The sequence below is a fragment of the Bombina bombina genome, chromosome 4, assembly GCF_027579735.1.
Source record: "Bombina bombina isolate aBomBom1 chromosome 4, aBomBom1.pri, whole genome shotgun sequence".
NCBI lineage: Eukaryota > Metazoa > Chordata > Amphibia > Anura > Bombinatoridae > Bombina > Bombina bombina.
Window position 1 is genome coordinate 518,151,482 of NC_069502.1, and position 25,130 is coordinate 518,176,611.

General features: G+C 36.7%; 1 protein-coding gene across 2 annotated transcripts in view; it reads left to right on the forward strand.

Annotated features, from left to right (window-relative positions):
* The window catches only part of RIMS1 (regulating synaptic membrane exocytosis 1), an 831,266-nt gene that overhangs the window by 652,380 nt on the left and 153,756 nt on the right, over positions 1–25,130 (forward strand). The window lies entirely within an intron of this gene.

Sequence of the window (25,130 nt, forward strand, 5' to 3'; positions counted from 1 at the left end):
AGATATACTGAGTAGATGTAGATATATACATATATAAACTGAGTAGATGTAGATATATACTGAGTAGATGTAGATATATACTGAGATATACTGAGTAGATGTAGATATATACTGAGATATACTGAGTAGATGTAGATATATACTGAGATATACTGAGTGGATGTAGATATATACATATATAAACTGAGTAGATGTAGATATATACTGAGATATACTGAGTAGATTTAGATATATACTGAGATATACTGAGTAGATGTAGATATATACTGAGATATACTGAGTAGATGTAGATATATACTGAGATAAACTGAGTAGATGTACATATATACTGAGATATACTGAGTAGATGTAGATATATACTGAGATATACTGAGTAGATGTAGATATATACTGAGATAAAATGAGTAGATATATACTGAGATATACTGAGTAGATGTAGATATATACATATATAAACTGAGTAGATGTAGATATATACTGAGATATACTGAGTAGATGTAGATATATACTGAGATATACTGAGTAGATGTAGATATATACTGAGATATACTGAGTAGATGTAGATATATACATATATAAACTGAGTAGATGTAGATATATACTGAGATATACTGAGTAGATGTAGATATATACTGAGATATACTGAGTAGATGTAGATATATACTGAGATATACTGAGTAGATGTAGATATATACTGAGATATACTGAGTAGATGTAGATATATACTGAGATATACTGAGTAGATGTAGATATATACTGAGATATACTGAGTAGATGTAGATATATACTGAGATATACTGAGTAGATGTAGATATATACATATATAAACTGAGTAGATGTAGATATATACTGAGATATACTGAGTAGATGTAGATATATACTGAGATATACTGAGTAGATGTAGATATATACTGAGATACACTGAGTAGATGTAGATATATACTGAGATATACTGAGTAGATGTAGATATATACTGAGATATACTGAGTAGATGTAGATATATACTGAGATATACTGAGTAGATGTAGATATATACTGAGATATACTGAGTAGATGTAGATATATACTGAGATATACTGAGTAGATGTAGATATATACTGAGATATACTGAGTAGATGTAGATATATACTGAGATATACTGAGTAGATGTAGATATATAATGAGATATACTGAGTAGATGTAGATATATACTGAGATATACTGAGTAGATGTAGATATATACTGAGCTACACTGAGTAGATGTAGATATATACTGAGATATACTGAGTAGATGTAGATATATACTGAGATATACTGAGTAGATGTAGATATATACTGAGATATACTGAGTAGATGTAGATATATACTGAGATATACTGAGTAGATGTAGATATATACTGAGATATACTGAGTAGATGTAGATATATACTGAGATATACTGAGTAGATGTAGATATATACTGAGATATACTGAGTAGATGTAGATATATACTGAGATATACTGAGTAGATGTAGATATATACTGAGATATACTGAGTAGATGTAGATATATACTGAGATAAACTGAGTAGATGTAGATATATACTGAGATATACTGAGTAGATGTAGATATATACTGAGATATACTGAGTAGATGTAGATATATACTGAGTAGATGTAGATATATACATATATAAACTGAGTAGATGTAGATATATACTGAGATATACTGAGTAGATGTAGATATATACTGAGATATACTGAGTAGATGTAGATATATACTGAGATATACTGAGTAGATGTAGATATATACTGAGATATACTGAGTAGATGTAGATATACTGAGATATACTGAGTAGATGTAGATATATACTGAGATACCACTGAGTAGATGTAGATATATAACTGAGATATACTGAGTAGATGTAGATATATACTGAGATATACTGAGTAGATGTAGATATATACTGAGATATACTGAGTAGATGTAGATATATACTGAGATATACTGAGTAGATGTAGATATATACCTGAGATATCTACTGATGATAGGAATGTAGATATATACTGAGATATACTTGAGTAGATGTAGATATATAATGAGCTACTACTGAGTAGAATGTAGATATATACTGAGATATACTGATTAGATGTAGATATATACTGAGACATACCTAGAGTAGATGTAGGATATATACTGAGCTACTCTGAGTAGATGTAGATATATACTGAGATATAACTGAGTAGATGTAGATATATACTGTGAAGTATACTGAGTAAGATGTAGATATATACTGAGATATACTGAGTAGATGTAGATATATACTGAGATATACTGAGTAGATGTAGATATATACTGAGATATACTGAGTAGATGTAGATATATACTGAGATATACTGAGTAGATGTAGATATATACTGAGATATACTGAGTAGATGTAGATATATACTGAGATATACTGAGTAGATGTAGATATATACTGAGATATACTGAGTAGATGTAGATATATACTGAGATATACTGAGTAGATGTAGATATATACTGAGATAAACTGAGTAGATGTAGATATATACTGAGATATACTGAGTAGATGTAGATATATACTGAGATATACTGAGTAGATGTAGATATATACTGAGTAGATGTAGATATATACATATATAAACTGAGTAGATGTAGATATATACTGAGATATACTGAGTAGATGTAGATATATACTGAGATATACTGAGTAGATGTAGATATATACTGAGATATACTGAGTAGATGTAGATATATACTGAGATACACTGAGTAGATGTAGATATATACTGAGATACACTGAGTAGATGTAGATATATACTGAGATATACTGAGTAGATGTAGATATATACTGAGATATACTGAGTAGTTGTAGATATATACTGAGATATATTGAGTAGATGTAGATATATACTGAGATAAACTGATGTAGATGGATTATATTACTGAGATATACTGAGTAGATGTAGATATATACTCGAGATATACTGAGTAGATGTAGATATATACTGGAGAAATAACTGAGTAGATGTAGAAATATACTGAGATATACTGAGTAGATGTAGATATACTGAGAATATACTGAGTAGATGTAGATATATACTGAGATATACTGAGTAGATGTAGATATATTCTGAGATATACTGAGTGGATGTCGATATATACATATAATAAACTGAGTAGATGTAGATATATACTGAGATATACTGAGTAGATGTAGATGTATACTGAGATACACTGAGTAGATGTAGATATATACATATATAAACTGAGTAGATGTAGATATATACTGAGATATACTGAGTAGATGTAGATGTATACTGAGATACACTGAGTAGATGTAGATATATACATATATAAACTGAGTAGATGTAGATATATACTGAGTAGATGTAGATATACTGAGATATACTGAGTAGATGTAGATATATACTGAGATATACTGAGTAGATGTAAGATATATACTGAGATATACTGAGTGGATGTAGATATATACATATATAAACTGAGTAGATTAGATATATACTGAGATATACTGAGTAGATTTAGATATATACTGAGATATACTGAGTAGATGTAGATATATACTGAGATATACTGAGTAATTGTAGATATATACTGAGATAAACTGAGTAGATGTACATATATACTGAGATATACTGAGTAGATGTAGATATATACTGAGATAAACTGCGTAGATGTAGATATATACTGAGATATACTGAGTAGATGTAGATATATACTGAGATATACTGAGTAGATGTAGAATATATACTGAGATATACTGAGTAGATGTAGATATATACAGAGATATACTGGAGTAGATTTGGGATATATACTGAGATATACTGAGGTAGATGTAGATATATACTGAGATAAACAGAGGTAGATGTACATATATACTGAGATATACTGAGTAGATGTAGATATATACTGAGGATAAACTGAGTAGGATGTAGAGATATACTGAGATATACTGAGTAGATGTAGATATATACTGAGATATATCTGAGTAGATGTAGATTATTACTGAGATATACTGAGTAGATGTATGATATATACGAGATACACTGAGTAGATGTAGATATTAAACTAGATATACTGAGTAGATTGTAGATATATACTGAGATATGACTGAGTAGATGTAGATATATACTGAATATACTGAGGTAGATGTAGATATATACTGAGATATACTGTAGGTAGATGTAGATATATACTGGAGATATACTGAGTAGATGTAGATATATACTGAGATATACGGAGTAGATGGGTAGATATATACTGAGATATACGGAGTAGGATGTAGAATATACTGAGATATACTGAGTAATGTAGAGTATATACTGAGATATACTGAGTAGATGTAGATATATACGGAGATATACTGAGTAGATGTAGATATATACGGAGATATACTGAGTAGATGTAGATATATACTGAGATATACTGAGTAGATGTAGATATATACTGAGATATACGGAGTAGATGTAGATATATACTGAGATATACTGAGTAGATTGTAGATTATATACTAGGAGATATACTGAGTAGATGTAGATATATACTGAGATATACTGAGTAGATGTAGATATATACTGAGATATACTGAGTAGATGTAGATATATACTGAGATATACTGAGTAGATGTAGATATATACTGAGATATACTGAGTAGATGTAGATATATACTGAGATATACTGAGTAGATGTAGATATATACTGAGAAAAACTGAGTAGATGTAGATATATACTGAGATACACTGAGTAGATGTAGATATATACTGAGATATACTGAGTAGATGTAGATATATACTGAGATATACTGAGTAGATGTAGATATATACTGAGATATACTGAGTAGATGTAGATATATACTGAGATATACTGAGTAGATGTAGATATATACTGAGATATACTGAGTAGATGTAGATATATACTGAGATATACTGAGTAGATGTAGATATATACTGAGATATACGGAGTAGATGTAGATATATACTGAGATATACGAAGTAGATGTAGATATATACTGAGATATACTGAGTAGATGTAGATATATACTGAGATATACTGAGTAGATGTAGATATATACGGAGATATACTGAGTAGATGTAGATATATACGGAGATATACTGAGTAGATGTAGATATATACGGAGATATACTGAGTAGATGTAGATATATACTGAGATATACTGAGTAGATGTAGATATATACTGAGATATACTGAGTAGATGTAGATATATACTGAGATATACTGAGTAGATGTAGATATTTACTGAGATATACTGAGTAGATGTAGATATATACTGAGATACACTGAGTAGATGTAGATATATACTGAGATATACTGAGTAGATGTAGATATATACTGAGATATACTGAGTAGATGTAGATATATACTGAGATATACTGAGTAGATGTAGATATATACTGAGATATACGGAGTAGATGTAGATATATACTGAGATATACTGAGTAGATGTAGATATATACTGAGATATACTGAGTAGATGTAGATATATACTGAGATATACTGAGTAGATGTAGATATATACGGAGATATACTGAGTAGATGTAGATATATACTGAGATATACTGAGTAGATGTAGATATATACTGAGATATACGGAGTAGATGTAGATATATACTGAGATATACTGAGTAGATGTAGATATATACTGAGATATACGGAGTAGATGTAGATATATACTGAGATATACGGAGTAGATGTAGATATATACTGAGATATACTGAGTAGATGTAGATATATACTGAGATATACGGAGTAGATGTAGATATATACTGAGATATACTGAGTAGATATAGATATATACTGAGATATACTGAGTAGATGTAGATATATACTGAGATATACTGAGTAGATGTAGATATATACGGAGATATACTGAGTAGATGTAGATATATACTGAGATATACTGAGTAGATGTAGATATATACTGAGATTAATTTGCCTTAACTACAGGGACTAAAACATTAGCTGTAAACGGATGTCTTTGTATTGCAGAAAATAACCTACAACTAATGATACTACACATTTCATTTAAATTATGATTTTAGGGTTTCTTTTGGTGAATCTGTGGCAATGAGATTTTTGGTTGTTCATTAACTCATGTTAAGGTGATGCTCTTACATTATTTTTATTTTTTTTAGGAATTATGTTAAATAAATGACATGCTCTATCTGAATCGTGCATTTTTTTTTAACGTCTGTTTTTTTTCACTAAAGGTCACGTTTTTACCTTATTTTACTTTATTTCTAATAAAAGCTATGCTTAAAGAGTATTCCACTGTGTCAATAAATATCCTTTTCTGAAAAAAATTGTGTCCGGGCAGTGCTATTATATTTGTATAAAAATGCAGCATTTTATCCCTTTCTTGTGCCTCTAATAATTTTATTGGGATTAGTTTTTATCCCCCTTCCAGGCACTGAGACTTCATGGACTCAATTGAATGTTCTTTATTAATAGGTTTGACAGTGCAATGAATGACCTCCTTTAGCTTGCTATATCTGTATGTGAGCCACAAATTCAAGCTTCTACTGTCATTCACAGTTTAAAATTGCTTTAATAGACCTTTTGCCTTTTTTCATTTTGTCCCTGTATTTAGACATACTGCAAAACGCTACACTAAAAATGCAGGATTTAACAACCCATAATTTGTTGTCTGGGAAAGGAATTTAAGTGTCACAGCATGGACATAACTTGATTGTTAGGAATAAATAGCAGGCTAGCGTTAATTACAGTGGCAGAATGCAAGCTCACATTTATAGCAATCACAAAGTAGTAGATGTTTGCTGCATTGTCAGAAGGGTTGAGAAATTTAATTAAAAGCCAGTAAAGTATACGCTGAGAATTTTTTAACACTTTTTTATGAGAAAGAATGGCTGCTTTGGGTACCATAGAATGATGGAACACAATCTTTATCATCTAAACCTATGCTCAAGTGTTCTTGTGATAACTTACAGAGCCTACCAAAATGAGCATGAAGCAATAAACTGAGAGCTGCAGAGTTTAATTTCCCAGCAGTAACCCTATAATAATAATTATATGGTACAATCTGTATCCTGTGCCCTAGTTCACATGCATAAAAATGTGGAATCAGAATTATCCAATATTATTTTAACATTAAAATGATGTATGGACTAATATTGCAGCTGTAAAAAGAGTGATCTAGTTAAAGGGACATAAAAGTCAAAATTAAAGGGACATAAAACCCAAAAATTTCTTTCATGATTCAGATAACTTCTATTATCAAATGTGCTTTGTTCTCATGTTTTTCTTTGTTAAAGAGATCTCGACAGGTAGGGTGCACATGTCTGGAGTCCTATATAACAGGAAATAGGGCTGCCATCTAGTGCTCTTGCTAATGTATAATGTTTTTGCAAAACTGCTGTCATATATTGCTGCTGAAACATACACACTCTTGAACTTACCTTCCTGCTTTTCAACAAAGGATAACAGGAAAACAAAGAAACGTTGATAACATTGGAAAGTTGTTTAAAATTGTATGTTTTATATGAATTATGAAAGAATAATTTGGGGTTTTATGTCTCTTTAAACTTCCAAGATTCAGATAGAACATGACATTGTTGGACACTTTTAAATTCACTTTTGTTATCATATGTAATTTGTTCTCTTTGTATCCTTTATTGAACAGTATACGTACATATTCACAGCAGCGACAATGTACTATTGGGAGCCAGCTGGCAATTGGTGGTTGGTTACACACATTTGTCTCTTTTCATTGGCGCACCAGATGTGATAGCTCTCAGTAGTACATTGCTGCTCAGGAGCTGACTTTTAACTATACGTTAATCTCTCTTTTGGGGGGGTGAACATTTTGGGGGTGAACACAGTTATATGCAAGCAATTGTTCAATTTTGTGCCAGCAAATGATGTAATTTGCTTTTGCACTGTTATTTCCATTTAATTACATAACAAGACCTGCACCAAGACAGCATGCATCCACCAAATCATTATGATATGCATTTCTTTCTAATCCACAAAAATCCTTCATTGTGGGAATTCACTTCCTGGCCATCAGGAGGAGGCAAAGACGCCCCACAACAAAGCTTTAAGTATCCCTCTTACTTCCCTCTCTCTCACAGTAGTTATTTGCCTTATCAAGGAGAGGGCAAGAATAGAGGTGTGAAGAAGATTTGGTAGCATTTTTCCTTTAAAGAGAGTGATTTAGGACGGTACTGCCTGTGTTTGATAATGCTTCTCCTGGGAGTAATTATCATAGGCTAACCACTGGTGTAGTTGGGAAGTTCCTAAGCCTCCTCCTTTTGGCCAGGTATGTGTACCCCCTGTGCTAGTAACACAAAGGGATTTTATGTCTGCAGTGGTTTTCTTTTTTTATATGTGCATTGCTCTGAGGGGTATAGGGTTACTATGGGACTTAGTTGGTACCCCCGAGCCACTGGACACTATGGTATTTAGTAAGTACCTCCTGTTGAGCCACTAAGTAGTTTCAGAGCCCCATTGTATTTTGTTATACTGGGCAGTAGTTTGTGCATAGGGTGGTTTGTGCACACAAGTGTCAGCTAGGGTGATTACGGGCAGCTAGACCATAATACATAGCCTCCTTGGCTATAGCTAGAGGCTTGATGTCACGCTTCATTTGTGCTTACATTTTCTTTTACACCTTTTTTAGGTGTATGGCTCCTTTAAAGGGATATGAAACCCAAACTTGTTCTTTCATGATTTAGATACAGCATGTGATTTTAATCAACCTTCTAATTTACTATTATTAGTTTTTCATCAATTTCTTGGTATCTTTTGTTGAAAGCCAGGGGCGTAAGAGGCGGCCCATGTCTGGAGCACTATATGGCAGCAGTTTTACAAGAATGTTATCCATTTGCAAGAGCACTAGATGGCAGCATTATTTCCTGATGCGTAGTGCTCCAGATGCCTACCTAGATACCTCTTCAACACAGAATATCATAAGAATGAAGCAAATTTGCTAATGGAAGTTAATTGGAAACTTTTTTTAAATTGTATTCTCTGTCTGAATCACAGAAGAACATTTTTGGGTTTCATAGCCCTTTAACCCTTTCCGGTCATATGTCGGAATTTTACCGATTGCGGTACAATGTCGGATACATTCCGACATGAGTTTCTCCCAACAAGACAGCTGCCCAGCCACTGCGCATGGGCACAGAAAAAAGGTGGAGCCTTCAATGATCACAGAGATCACAGAGACGCGCCCCCACTCATGCAGCGCAGCCTGGCACACTGGTCCACCGTAACCCCACTGACGCTATCTCCTCCCACTGAAACCACACACAGCGATCTCCGGGCTACACCACAAAGATGCAATCTCCTCACAAACACCACACTCGCACCCATGTGATCCCACACACACAGCACCCCACAGCGGCCACCCCCACACACACAGCAATGCCAACTCCCCCCACACCCACAGCATCCATAGCGATGCTATATATGTATAGGGTGCTGTGTGTGCAGTGGGGGATCACCTCTGTAAAGGGTGATGTGTGTGCAGAAGGGGATCACATTTCTATACGGTGCTGAGTACAAGGGGAGGTGCGTTAAATAAGACCTGCTGGCGCATTACAGGGAGTGCAGAATTATTAGGCAAGTTCTATTTTTGAGGATTAATTTTATTATTGAACAACAACCATGTTCTCAATGAACCCAAAAAACTCATTAATATCAAAGCTGAATAGTTTTGGAAGTAGTTTTTAGTTTGTTTTTAGTTATAGCTATTTTAGAGGGATATCTGTGTGTGCAGGTGACTATTACTGTGCATAATTATTAGGCAACTTAACAAAAAACAAATATATACCCATTTCAATTATTTATTTTTACCAGTGAAACCAATATAACATCTCAACATTCACAAATATACATTTCTGACATTCAAAAACAAAACAAAAACAAATCAGTGACCAATATAGCCACCTTTCTTTGCAAGGACACTCAAAAGCCTGCCATCCATGGATTCTGTCAGTGTTTTGATCTGTTCACCATCAACATTGTGTGCAGCAGCAACCACAGCCTCCCAGACACTGTTCAGAGAGGGTGTACTGTTTTCCCTCCTTGTAAATCTCACATTTGATGATGGACCACAGGTTCTCAATGGGGTTCAGATCAGGTGAACAAGGAGGCCATGTCATTAGATTTTCTTCTTTTATACCCTTTCTTGCCAGCCACGCTGTGGAGTACTTGGACGCGTGTGATGGGAGCATTGTCCTGCATGAAAATCATGTTTTTCTTGAAGGATGCAGACTTCTTCCTGTACCACTGCTTGAAGAAGGTGTCTTCCAGAAACTGGCAGGTAGGACTGGGAGTTGAGCTTGACTCCATCCTCAACCCGAAAAGGCCCCACAAGCTCATCTTTGATGATACCAGCCCAAACCAGTACTCCACCTTGCTGGCGTCTGAGTCGGACTGGAGCTCTCTGCCCTTTACCAATCCAGCCACGGGCCCATCCATCTGGCCCATCAAGACTCACTCTCATTTCATCAGGCCATAAAACCTTAGAAAAATCAGTCTTGAGATATTTCTTGGCCCAGTCTTGACGTTTCAGCTTGTGTGTCTTGTTCAGTGGTGGTCGTCTTTCAGCCTTTCTTACCTTGGCCATGTCTCTGAGTATTGCACACCATTGTGCTTTTGGCACTCCAGTGATGTTGCAGCTCTGAAATATGGCCAAACTGGTGGCAAGTGGCATCTTGGCAGCTGCACGCTTGACTTTTCTCAGTTCATGGGCAGTTATTTTGCGCCTTGGTTTTTCCACACGCTTCTTGCGACCCTGTTGACTATTTTGAATGAAACGCTTGATTGTTCGATGATCACGCTTCAGAAGCTTTGCAATTTTAAGAGTGCTGCATCCCTCTGCAAGATATCTCACTATTTTTTACTTTTCTGAGCCTGTCAAGTCCTTCTTTTGACCCATTTTGCCAAAGGAAAGGAAGTTGCCTAATAATTATGCACACCTGATATAGGGTGTTGATGTCATTAGACCACACCCCTTCTCATTACAGAGATGCACATCACCTAATATGCTTAATTGGTAGTAGGCTTTCGAGCCTATACAGCTTGGAGTAAGACAACATGCATAAAGAGGATGATGTGGTCAAAATACTCATTTGCCTAATAATTCTGCACTCCTTGTATGTCAAAATTAATAGGACTGGAAAGGTTTAAGATTTGCTGGAGTGGCGGCTTTCACTTCCCTCAGTGCTCCAGTGACAGTGTCAGCTTCGGAAGCGCTGAGGCAACAGCATTTGTACGGAGAGCAGTGGAGAGGTTTAGATCTCTCCTTTCCTGTGGCTAGGGTAGAGTTAAGATGTTTCCGCTCCCTTGCACTATCAGCTCAGCGTCGCTCAGAATGACTGCAATATCCCCACCGCTTGCTACACAGACCCTTGCTGGACTTTAGGAGGGGGTAAAGACCCTCAGACCAGAGCAAAGGGGGGCTGTTATATACTTTTACTGCATGTTTAGTTAGTCTAGCTCAGGTGTGACAAATTTTTTGAGACATTGATTTTATCAGTAGTTTTTTTCCTTCATATAGTAGTAGTTTTTCCCCTTATATAGCAGTGTGCTACATACGTCTCTTGTTTGGGGATAGCGTTAGACATCAGGTTTTCATATTTTTGTTACATTTTATCAATTCGTTGGATTTTGTCTCAGTGGAAACATCTTTGGGATGGAAGGTCCTTCAGGTACTGGTGCCTGGTATATAGGTGCCTGCATTTCCTTCTTTCCCAAACGTTTTCCTTTGTGGACTTCACAGCTTGGGTATTAGCTCCCACAAGTAAAGATTTTCATGGACTATCACCACCTTAGAAAGAAAAAATTATTCATTCTTACCTGATAAATTCCTTTCTTTCTTGGTGGCAATAGTCCACGAACCTGCCTTTTTTCCTAGTTGGTGGTATTTCTTGTTTGAACCTCTTTAACTTCTGTCTATCAACCATTTTTTTGTGTAGCAGGAAATAGATAGGTAGCTACAAATTGTACAGTTATTATTGTTCTTATTATCCAGTGTGTAGAAAGTAAACCTTGATGTACTGATGCACAATTTCCAGGTTTTGTATATATTTTTCAGGGAGAGTCCTTTATAATTGATTTTGAACAACAGTGTACTGGTAAATATATAAAGTGAAACAAAAGACACAGCTTGCTATCTAACTTGTTTCTTTTTGGTGTATGTGGGGAAAAAAATGGGAAAAAAATAACAACTTCATCTTGTAGTGCTCCCTGCTTCCTGCCACACAATATTATACTGCTTCTTTCTTTTTTGTTTTTTACTGAATGTTGTGCACTTCCTTGCTTTTTATAGGTTAGGAGTAATGAAGCAGAATAAACAAGACAGCAAATGGATATGATTTAATTGAATGCATATAAATGAATGTAAAGGGATAGACTATGTCTCTTAATCTCAATTCTCCCACATAAAACCATCAGTGAGCTGCATCTATTTAGTGAGCATTGAATGAGTACTCACAGACATTTTTAACCTCTCCCTCAGCACCGGTATTTTTCCCTCTTCTCTGAAACATGCACTGGTCACACCTATCCTCAAAAAATCTTCTGTTGATCCAACCTCCCCATCCATCTACCGCCCTATTTCCCTACTTCTTTTTGCCTCAAAGCTTCTCGAAAAGCTAGTATATGCACGCCTATCCCATCTCCTTACATTAATTTCCCTCCTTGACCCACTGCAATCTAGATTTCGTCCCCATGACTCCACAAAGACAGCAATTGCTAAGGTTACCAACGATCAACTTACAGCAAAATCCAAAGGCCACTTCTCTCTGCTTATCCTCTTTGATCTGTCTGCAACCTTTGATACTGTTGACCACACTCTTTTGCTCCAAACCCTCCAATCCTTCAGCATTTGTGAAACAGCCCTCTTGTGGTTCTCTTGCTATCTGTCTAACAATACCTTTAGTGTAGCCTTCTCTGGAGCTTCCTCTACCCCGTCACCACTTTCTGTTGGGGAACCGCAAGGCCAGTCCTTGGTCCCCTTCAATTCTCAATCTACACGTCATCAAGTTCCCTAATAAAGTCCCACAGGTTCCAATATCATTTGTTTGCAGACGACACCCAAATCTACTTCTCTGCACCAGACCTATCTCCTTCCTTGCTATGCCGTGTCACTAACTGTCTTTCTCACATCTCTTCCTGGATGTCCTCTCACTATCTCAAGCTATATCTCTTCAAAATTGAGCTCCTTTTTTCACCCCTTCTTCCAAAATCTCCACCCCCAATCTCTCTAACTGTCGACTACTCCATCATTACCCCTACCCAGCATGCCCACTGTCTTGGGGGTCACACTTGACTCAGGTCTTTTTTTCACTCCTCACATTCAGTCCTTGACTAAATCCTGCCGCTTCCACCTTAAAATCATCTCTAAAATTAGACATTTCCTTACACAAGACACAACTAAGATTTTAATCCACTCTCTCTCATCCTTTCCCGCTGAGGCTACTGCAATTCTGTCCACTCTAGTCTCCCTAGCTGCCGCCTAGCTCCTTTACAATCCATAATGAATGCCTCTGCCAGGCTCATCTTCCTTACACGTCACCCTTCATCTACTGTACCTCTCTGCCAATCCCTTCACTAGCTTCCTCTTGCCTCGAGGATTTAACACAACATTCTTACTCTGACATACAAAGCCCCCAACTGCACTGCTCCCCCCCTATATCTCAGACCTTGTCTCCAGATACTCTCCCTCCCATCCCCTTCGCTCTGCTCATGACCTTATACTCTCCTCCTCTCTTGTTACCTCCTCACATTCCCATTTACAGGACTTCTCCAGACTGGCTCCCATCTTGTGGAACTCCCTTCCTCACTCCACAAGACTCTCCCCTAGTTTTAAGAGCTTCAAGCACTCCCTAAAGACTCTACTGTTTAGGGATGCATACAACATACACTAACCTTTCTTTATACCAGTTCCTCTATTCCATTGCTATCCCCTTGAACCCCCTTAGCATGTAAGCCTAAGAGCCCAGCTGTTTGTAAGAGCTGACTACAACAGTGCGACTCTTGGCAGGGCCCTCTACCCATTTGATCCCTATAAATGTTTACTTATATACCGCTATGTTTATAGCGCAGCAGAATCTGTTGGCGCTCTGCAAATAACCGATAATAATAATAATGATTAGCTTAGTGTGTGTGATGTTAAACTTCTTTATTTCACACTCTAGAATTATAACTTAGAAAAAGAATCATTGATGGGGATATCACACACAGAACACACAGGTAAAGTTTATTAATTTTTTTTTACATAATATATTGAACCTAATAGGGTATTGATGGAGACAGGTCTCTTACACCAATCGTCTCCATTGGATCATAAGGTAATGTTTAAGAAACTCTAAGGTGACACTTTGTTATTGATGTATTACTTACTTTTTAAATTCCCAATCATCTTAGTATAATCTTTATGCTGTAAAGAGTTGAGCCCAATTTAAAGTGGATAATTTGACAGATTTTTGTCTACAAAGGTATGTTTTCATTTCAGATGAGGCTATATTTTGTACTTAAACAATAAGGGCTAGATTACAAGTGGAGGGCTAAACATTGATTGAGGGCAAGCAATATTAGCGCTCCACTGAGTAATACCAGCGCACGCTAATATGCGCTGGTTTATACAAGTGAAACGCAATGCGAACGCAAGCTTGCATTTGCATTGCTAGGAAGCATTGCACTCACAAGAGCTCACTTCCATAGGCTCCAATGGGGGCCTCGTTCTGGGACAGCATTAGAACCTAAGCACAGCGAAGGGAGTAATAGCGCAGCGAAGGTAGCAAATATAAATATATATGTATATACACATATTAACGCATAAATATATATGTATATAAGCATATACATATATATTTTCAGGAAACACACAGTTCCCATAGACCGCAGTGTTTTTTTCTAACACATCACTCCCGCCAACTTTACACCCAAAGTACTGCCTAGTGCAGTTATTTTATTAAAAAATAAAAAATGGCACAATTCTTATTTTTTAACAAAATACACTACACTGTATTTTGGGGGCATTTGGGGGCATATTTATAAAATTAACCAGAGATATTGATCTCTGGTTAATTTCATAAGCGCTAATTGCTATGGTGAGCTTGCGGTAGCAATAACCTGCTACTTGTAATGACTGCTTATTTATTGCGTGCCTGCAAACAGTCAAATTTGCCTTTTTTTGTAATCTAACCCTAAATTGCTAGGCCATTTAAGTATATAGTAGGCAAGCTCTTTTTATACCCCAAAGACGATTACATATATATGGTGATCTTTGGGGTATAAAAAGATAACACTTCTGGGTAATGAAATTATGGTATAACATTCCAAGTACACATCTTGTTAGCTGATCACCATGATGATGTCTGGTATTAAGTCCTATAGGGGAATTATATAACAAGCTATGAGAGTTTACTGTAAACTTTCTTATTAATGGGTTTTATTTGTTTTACTGTGCAATATTTTATTTCATTCATATTAGACATTTTAGTAGTTATCCTACCACACAACTGACATTTAGGACCCTCTATTAACCTTACACTTATTAACCCCTAATCTGCCGCCCCAACATCACCAACACCTACATTATATTTATTAACCCCTAATCTGCTGCTCCGACATCGCCGCCACTTACATTATACTTATTAACCCCTAATCTGCTGCTGCCCCCAACATCGCCAACACCTACATTATATTTATTAACCCCCTAATCTGCTGCCCCCAACGTCGCCACCACTATAATAAACATATTAACCCCTAAACCGCCGTATTCCCGCATCACAAACACTAGTTTAATATTATTAACCCCTAATCTGCCGCCCCTAATATCGCCCGCCACCTACCTACATTTATTAACCCCTAATCTGCCGCCCCCAACGTCGCGGCCACTATATTATATTTATTAACCTCTAAATCTAAGTCTAACCCTAACACCCCCTAACTTAAATATAATTAGAATAAATCTAAATACAAATTCCTATCATTAACTAAATAATTCCTATTTAAAACTAAATACTTACCTATAAAATAAACCCTAAGCTAGCTACAATATAACTAATAGTTACATTGTATCTAGCTTAGGGTTTATTTTTATTTTACAGGCAAGTTTGTATTTATTTTAACTAGGTAGAATAGTTACTAAATAGTTATTAACTATTTAATAACTACCTAGCTAAAATAAATACAAATTTACCTGTAAAATAAAACCTAACCTAAGTTACAATAACACCTAACACTACACTACAATTAAATAAATTCCCTATATTAAATACAATTAAATAAATTAAATAAAATTCGCTAAATTACCACAAAAAACACACTAAATTACAGAAAATTAAAAACAAATTACAAGATCTTTAAACTAAACACACCTAATCTGATAGCCCTATCAAAATAAAAAAAGCCCACCCAAAATAAAAAAACCTAATCTAAACTAAACTAACCTTAAAAGGGCCTTTTGGGGGGAATTCCCCAAAGAAATCAGCTCTTTTACCTGTAAAAAAAAATACAAACAACCCCCCCAACAGTAAAAACCCACCACCCACACAACCAACCCCCCAAATAAAAGCCTAACTAAAAAAAACCTAAGCTCCCCATTGCCCTTTTAAGGGCATTTGGATGGGCATTGCCCTTAAAAGGGCATTTAGCTCTATTGCAGCCCAAAGCCCTAACCTGAAAAATAAACCCACCCAATATACCCTTAAAAAATCCTAACACTAACCCTCGAAGATTCACTTACCGGGAGAAGTCTTCATCTAAGCGGCAAGATGTCCTCAACGAAGCCGGCAGAAGTGGTCCTCCAGACGGGCAGAAGTGGTCCTCCAGATGGGCAGAAGTCTTCATCCAGACGGCATCTTCTATCTTCATCCTTCCGACGCGGAGCCGCTCCATCTTCAAGACATCCGGCACAGAGCATCCTCTTCTTTCAATGGCTAACGACAAATGAAGGTTCCTTTAAATGACGTCATCCAAGATGGCGTCCTTTAGATTCCAATTGGCTGATAGAATTCTATCAGCCAATCGGAATTAAGGTTGAAAAAATCCTATTGGCGGATACAATCAGCCAATAGGATTGAACTTCAATCCTATTGGCTGATCCAATCAGCCAATAGGCTTGAGCTCACATTCTATTGGCTGTTCCAATCAGCCAATAGAATGCAAGCTCAATCCTATTAGCTGATAGGGAGGCTAGGCTAGGTTTTTTTTTTATTTTGGATGGTTTTATTTTGATAGGGCTATTAGATTAGGTGTAATTAGTTTAAAGATCTTGTAATTTGTTTTTTATTTTCTGTAATTTTGTGGGTTTTTTTTTGGTAATTTAGCTAATTTTAGTTAATTTATTTATTTGTATTTAATGTAGGGAATTTATTTAATTGTAGTGTAGTGTTAGGTGTTATTGTAACTTAGGTTAGGTTTTATTTTACAGATAAATTTGTATTTATTTTAGCTAGGTAGTTATTAAATAGTTAATAACTATTTAGTAACTATTCTACCTAGTTAAAATAAATACAAACTTGCCTGTAAAATAAAAATAAACCCTTAGCTAGCTACAATGTAACTATTAGTTATATTGTAGCTAGCTTAGGGTTTATTTTATAGGTAAGTATTTAGTTTTAAAATAGGAATAATTTAGTAATGATAATAATTTTGTATTTAGATTATTTAAATTATATTTAAGTTAGGGGGTTTTAGAGTTAGGGGGGGGGTTAACACATTTAGAATAGTGGTGGCGACGTTGGGGGGTGGCAGATTAGTGGTTAATAAATGTAGGTAGGTGGCGGCGATGTCCGGAGCGGAAGGATTAGCAGTTAATAAGTATTAATTTAGGTAGCGGCGATGTTGAGGGCAGCAGGTTAGGGGTTAATAATATTTAACTAGTGTTTGCGAGGCGGGAGGGCAGCAATTTAGGGGTTAATATGTTTATTATAGTGGTGGCGATGTCCGGAGTGGCAGATTAGGGGTTAATCATTTTCCTTTTAGTGTTTGCAATGTGGGAGGGCCTCAGTTTAGGGGTTAATAGGTAGTTTATGGGTGTTAGTGTACTTTTTAGCACTTTAGTTATGAGTTTTATGCTACAGCTTTGTAGCGTAAAACTCGATAACTACCTGACTTTAAAATGCGTTAGGAATCTTGGCGGTAGAGGCTGTACCGCTCATTTTTTGGCCTCCCAGGACAAACTCGTAATACCAGCGCTATGGGAAGTCCCATAGAAAAAAGCCTTTACGAAATTTACATAAGTTAATTTTGCGGTAAGGCCAAAAAAGTGTGTGGGGTACACCTATACCTGCAAGACTCGTAGTAGCAGCGGGGCGTAAAAAAGCAGCGTTAGGACCTGTTAACGCTGCTTTTTTACCTTAACGCAAAACTCGTAATCTAGCCGATAGTTATTATACTAGTTGTGAACGACCTGGTTATGTTAGTTTACAAGATATTACTTTGAATAAGCTCATTAATAATTTGTTTTGGGACTTTTAGGTAAGGGAATTGGTTGTTTAAAGGGACATGAAACCAAACATTTGTCTTTCATGATTCTGAAAGAGTGTGCAATTTTAAACAACTCTCTAATTTGCTTCTATTATCAAATTATTATTATTTTTTTTCTTGGTATGCTTTGTTGAAAAGAGGGAGGTAAGCTAAGGAGTGTGCACGTGTCTGACGCAATAAATATGGCAGCAGTTTTGCAAGGGTTTTACCCATTTGCAAGGAGCACTTGATGGAAGTACTATTTTCCTGCCATGTAGAGCTGGAGCCATGTGCACAGTACCTAACTAGCTTTCTTTTAAAAATATTATATCCTGAGAACTAAGCAAATTTGATAATAGAATAAATTGAAAAGTTTTGTTTTTTTTCAATTGTCCCTTTAAGGGCTTTTGCTATTTAAAAAAAATGGTGAATAGTGATGTGTAGCTAAATAAACTACAATTTCTACATTGCATACAATTTGCAACAGTTCCAATTTGATGGTACTTGTAGATGAAAAAGTGTTGATGATTAGCAATAAAGCCAGCAAATTTGTGTTTGGTTGCAAATGAGCGTGCTTTGTACTCAAAGGATTTACTGTATTGTCAGTTCCATTTAGGTTATGTTGTTAGCTCAGGGCAATGAGATGCAACAAGTAGACCTTTTGTGACTGAATCAGTACTACAATGCTTTGTTGCAGTGTTAGAATTACATGCGTCAGTGCTATTTTTATTAAAGTTTAAGTACAAGATGAGACGGTACAGTGAATTACGGGAAGCATTTCCTACAGCAGCAGTATCTGGTGATCACATGCAAGGTATTCTGTCTGTACTGGTTAAGAATATCATATTACACTATTCTTGTGCAGTGTTGTGTATTGACCTAATTTGTGATGCGGTCACCATCGGCACTAGTCATACTCATGGATACCGTGTAAGGGTGCCCAAGAGTTATATCTTGCAAATGTGATTCATTACAATGTCAAAACACTAATATTTAATTATTTGATACATAAAACATACATATAAAATTCCAATACTTGAAATTTAAATGTGTGTATATACACATATAAATACATATGTGTGTATATACTGTGTATATATATATATATGTGTATATAAATATATATATAGTATATATATATATATATATATATATATATATATATATATATATATATATACTGTGTATTTACTATAAAATATTTCACATTTCAGTTTTCTTCACAAAAGGGGAATAGGTTCTATTCCTATATGTATCTTTATATATTTATATATATATATGTAGGTATAGATATATATTGTATCAAAAAACATCATATATATGTATTTAAGAATAATACAGAATATATTATGCTATTGTGAAGAACATTGAATGTGAAATATTCATATTTCATGTACAGTAAGTGCACTTTGAGAAAATGCGATCAGGTTAGCGTGCAAGTAAGGGGTGTTGGGGGTTTAGCCACTTGAAGTCTGGGGGGGGGGAAGTACGTTAATTCTAAGCTTTTTGCACGCATTGGGTTTCATTCAACTTGTAATGAGTACAGTACCTGTCCCGTGCAAAAATCCGAAGTCGATTGCAATTACCTCACAAGCGATAAATAGCTCTCCACTCGTAATCTAGCCCATAGGTAATTTATTGGAGTTCCACCCTTACAGGTGGCAGGAAAGAAGGCAGGCTTATTTGTTAAAAATAGTGCCTTACGAATGGGTTTTATTAAAGATATATAGTAACAAAAGAACAATTAATATGTATCAAATTATATTAAAATTAAATTTGATCTTAAAATATAAAAAAAATATTTTAAATAAATTAGATTTTTGATTAAAGGGATACTAAACCCATTTTTTTTTCTTTCATGATTCAGATAGAACATGCAATTTTAAGCAGGAATGAAAACTAAGGAGCCCTGCTCATTTTAGGTTCGGCACCTGTGTAGCGCTTGATGATTGGTGGTTAAATGTAGCCACCAATAAGCAATCACTATCCAGGGTGCTGAACAAAAAATGGGCTAGCTCGTAAGCTTTCATTCCTGCTTTTTCAAATAAAGATGCCAAGAGAACGAAGAAAAAATTGATAATAGGAGTAAAATAGAACGTTTGCTTAAAATTGCATGTTCTATCTGAATCATGAAAGAAACAGTTTGGGTTTAGTATCCCTTTAAAACTAAATTGAACCTAAATTTAATTATCAATTTTATAAATATTTCTTACAAGAGGATAACTACCCCTCCCTCTACCCCTCACACCCAACTTCACAGAAGCACTAAGTCATTAGATATTGCAACAGCTCAATACTCTTCTCCGCCCACCCCCACCTCCTAATACAACCTCTCTCTCAGCTCAAGATTTTGCCAGCCACTTCAAAAACAAAATTGACTCCATCAGAAGTGAAATCAGCTCTCAACATACTACCAATCTCCCACCCCCCTCAAAGCTCACAATCATCCAGAACCCAAATATCCAAAAATGCAGATCTTTTGCCCCTGTTAACGAGGATGAAGTTTCTGCCCTTATACTGTCCTCCACCTCACTACCTGTCCCCTCCGATCCCATCCCCTCACAGCTACTCCCTCCCTCTCTGCTACCCTCACCCCCATACCACAAACATTTTCAACCTCTCCCTCAGCACTGGTATATTTCCCTCATCTCTAAAACATACACAGGTCACCGACCTATCCTCAAAAGAACCTTCTCTCGATCCAACCTCCCCATTCACTACCGCCCTATTTCCCTACTCCCTCTTGCCCTCAAAGCTCCTAAAAAGGCTAGTATACGCACGTCTATCCCATTTCCTTACACTAAGGGGGACTCTTCTTGACCCACTGCAATCTGGATTTTGTCCCCATCACTCTACAGAGACAGCAATTGTCAATGTTACCATGACCTACTTACAGCAAAATCCCAAAAGCCACTTCTCTCTGCTTATCCTCCTTGACCTGTCTGCAGCCTTTGACACTGTTGACCACCCTCTTTCTGCTCCAAACCCTCCAATCCCTTCGGCATCTGCGACACAGCGATCTCGTGGTTCTCTCTTCCTATATGACTAAACGTACATTTAGTGAAGCCTTCTCCGGAGCATCCTCGCCCCGTTGCCACTTTCTGTTGGGTTACCTCAAGGCTCTGTCCTCGGTCCCCTTCTCTTTTCAATCTACACGTCTTCATTAGGTTTCCTTAATAAAGTCCCATGGGTTTCAATATCATTTGTATGCTGATGACACCCACATCTACCTCTCTGCACTAGACCTATCTCCTCCTTACTAACCTGTGTCACTAACTGTCTTTCTCATATCTCATCTTGGATGTCCTCTCACTACCTTAAGCTAAATCTCTCCAAAACTGAAGCTCCTTATTTTTCCCCCTTCTTCCAATGTCTCCACCCTCAAATTTTCTATAACTGTTGATAATTCCATCATTACTCCTACCCCGCATGCCCGATGTCTTGGGGTCACACTTGACTCAGATCTTTCCTTAACTCCTCACATTCAGTCCTTGGCTAAAGCCTGCCGCTTCCACCTTAAAAACATCGCTAAAATCAGACATTTCCCTTACACAAGATACAACTAAGATTATTAATCCACCTCTCTCATCCTTTCCCACCTCGACTACTGCAACTCCATCCTCTCTGATCTACCTAGCTGCTGCATAGCTCCTTTACAATCCAATTATGAATGCCTCTGCCAGGCCTCATCTTCCTTACTCAGCGATCTTCATCTGCTGCGCATCTCTGGCCAATACCTCCACTGGCTTCCTCTTGCCTCTAGATTAAACACAAAATCCTCACTCTGACATACAAAGCTCTCAACTGCACTGCTCCCCCCTACATTTCAGAACTTGTCTCCAGATACTCTCCCTCCCCCCGTCCCCTTCGATCAGCTCAGGATTTCCTCCTCTCTTGTTACTTCCTCACATTCCCGTTTACAGGACTTCTCTAGAACTGGCCCCCATCTTGTGGAACTCCCTGCCTTGCTCCACAAGACTGCTCCCCTAGTTTTAACAGCTTCAAGCACTCCCTAAAAACTCTACTATTCAAGGATGCTTAAAACCAACACTACCTTTCCTAACTCCATTGCTTTCCCCTTGAACCCCTTAGAATATAAGCCAATGAGCCCAGCTTTTGTAGATTGCGTTCATAAGAGCCAACACAACAGTGAAACTATCGGCAGGGCCCTCTACCCACTTGATCCCTGCAAAAGCTGTCCTGTATACCGACTATGTTCACAGCGCTGCAGAATCTGTTGGCGCTCTACAAATACCTGATAATAATAAAATAATTGTAATAATTACAAAGAAGTGCATTCTTTATGTATCTTAAAGTGACATACCGGTTAATTATAATTTTTTCAATTAGTATTGGGAACCAGAGAGTTCTCTCTTGCTTTCTAAAAACCTTTTTAGTCATGCTAGAAAACTCCCTAAATCAAAATCTAACCTTTAACCCTTTTAGATCCTATGTCGGAATATATCCGACAAAGGGATTTACCGCTTGCGGTTCAATGACGGATATATTCCGACATGACTTTTTGCTTTTGAATTGCTGGACTTGCTATTTAGCGGTGCAATTCAAAAGTATGGCGTGGTAAGATGGTGCTACACCTGCATGTAGCGGAACCAATTACTCTCCGCTCTTATTTGCAGAGGATTGAAGGTGCCGGAACCCTGAGAGGATGACAAGATTGCTGCACATGGAGCAATTTCCTCTCTGCCCCCTCGTGCCTGAGCAGCATTGCTGTGAAGCAGAGCTGTGCAGTCAGTAGTACATCTGCCGCATTCTACAGCACCGGATGGCTGAGGTCCAGTGTCCGATGCTGCCGAGGATACACCTGTCCTCAGTGGTGGAGCCAGCGTGATTGAACGCATACTGTGAGATACTGCCCCCAGTGCGGATGCTCATGGCCAATACATGTGACTGCTCTATCCCTAGCTGAATTAAATAAAAGCTAGTGGGGCACTATGTAAAATGTATTGAGAACTGCGTGTGACAGGGTATTCAATTCAAATATCCATTTTGGTCTCTAATCTTGAGTAATCTTTTATGTTTTATCCCCTCCCCTCCAAAATGAATATGTAAAACTGAATTCCCTGTCACCTGTGGACTTAAATGAGGCTTTAAATTAGGGGAGTTTTCTAGATGGCTAAAGCGCTTTTTTTTAGATGAGCAGAAGAGAACTCTACTGTAGATGTTAGAATATTTTCTAAGTAGTTTAAACGATTTTTGGCATTTTTTCTTTTTTTAGGAATCTCTACTGTATTTTCCTTTTAGAGATTTTAGATTATACATCCTTCATTTTTGATGGGTAGGACAACTCCTCTACTATCTTAAAGCACCAAGGGGGCGATTTAATGAGTGTTGACGGACATCATCCGCTGTAGAGATCATGGCCACCGCACATCGATAAATGCAGACCAGCATACACTGTCAGCATTTATCATTGTGCAAGCAATTCTGTGAACTGCTTGTGCAGTGCTGCTTCCCTGCAGATTTGCAGTCAATCGACCACTAGCAGGGGGGTGTCAATCAACCAGATCGTGTTTGATCGGGTGGATTGCTCTCTGCCGGCCTCAGAGTTGGCAGGGCGAGTTAAGGAGCAGCGTCTTAAGACTGCTGCTTCTTAACTCCTGGTTTCCGGCGAGCCTGAAGGCTCATGCGGAAACAGAGGGCATGTAGGGGCTGTACGGGAAATGATAAATCGGCCCCTAAGTGTTCTGTTCATAGTGATTTTATATTTGAAGCACACATATTTGAATGACTTTTAAGGGATGTTTAATTTGTATAAGTATTTTTAAAAGAAAGCAATTTACTTCTTTGTAAGAACTATTTATAAAAATTATTCTAAATGTAGGTTTCAATTTAGTTTGAGATTTAAATCTAATATATTTTCAAATTATTTTGTAATTTTTTTAAGATCAAATTTAATTTATATAATTTAAATATATATACATTTTCTTTTGTTAATTAGAGTCATTGGCATTGTGTTTTAACAAAGGAAGACTCTGCCTTCTCTCCTGCACCGCCGTTTATATATACGAAGGTAGTGGTATTGAGAGTAAAGGGAAATGAAACCCAAAAAAATTATTTGTTATTTTATGATTCAGATAGAGAATACAATTTTAAACAACTTTCCAATTTACTTCTATCATTTCATTTCCTTCCGTCTCTTGTTATCCTTTGCTGAAAGGTTTATCTAGGCAAGCTCAGAAGCAGCAGAGACCTAGGGTTCTAGCTGTTGACTGGTGGCTGCATATAAATATCGATTGTGAATGGCTCACCAATGTGTTCAGTTAGAAACCATTAGTGCCATTGCTGCTCCTTCAACAAATGATACAAAAAAGAATGAAATAAATTAGATAATAGAAGTAAATTAGAAAGTTTTTTAAAATTGTAGTCTCTATCTGAATTATGAAGGAAAAAAATTGTGTTTCATGTCCCTTTAAGAGCTTGGGAAAGGTTGTTTTAATGGAAACGTGTTGCTCTAAGTGTGCTCCTATGTTCCTGGTATCAGTAGTTTGCTTCCCAGGCTGTAATGGACTCTGAAGCCCAGCTGTGAGGTGAATGATTTTCTGCAAACTTTCATACTTTGAGCTCTGCGGCTGTGTTGTGTAATCTGTAAGCTTTTGTGTACACCACAGGAAGGATTCGTTTGTATCGTATGAGTCAATTCACAT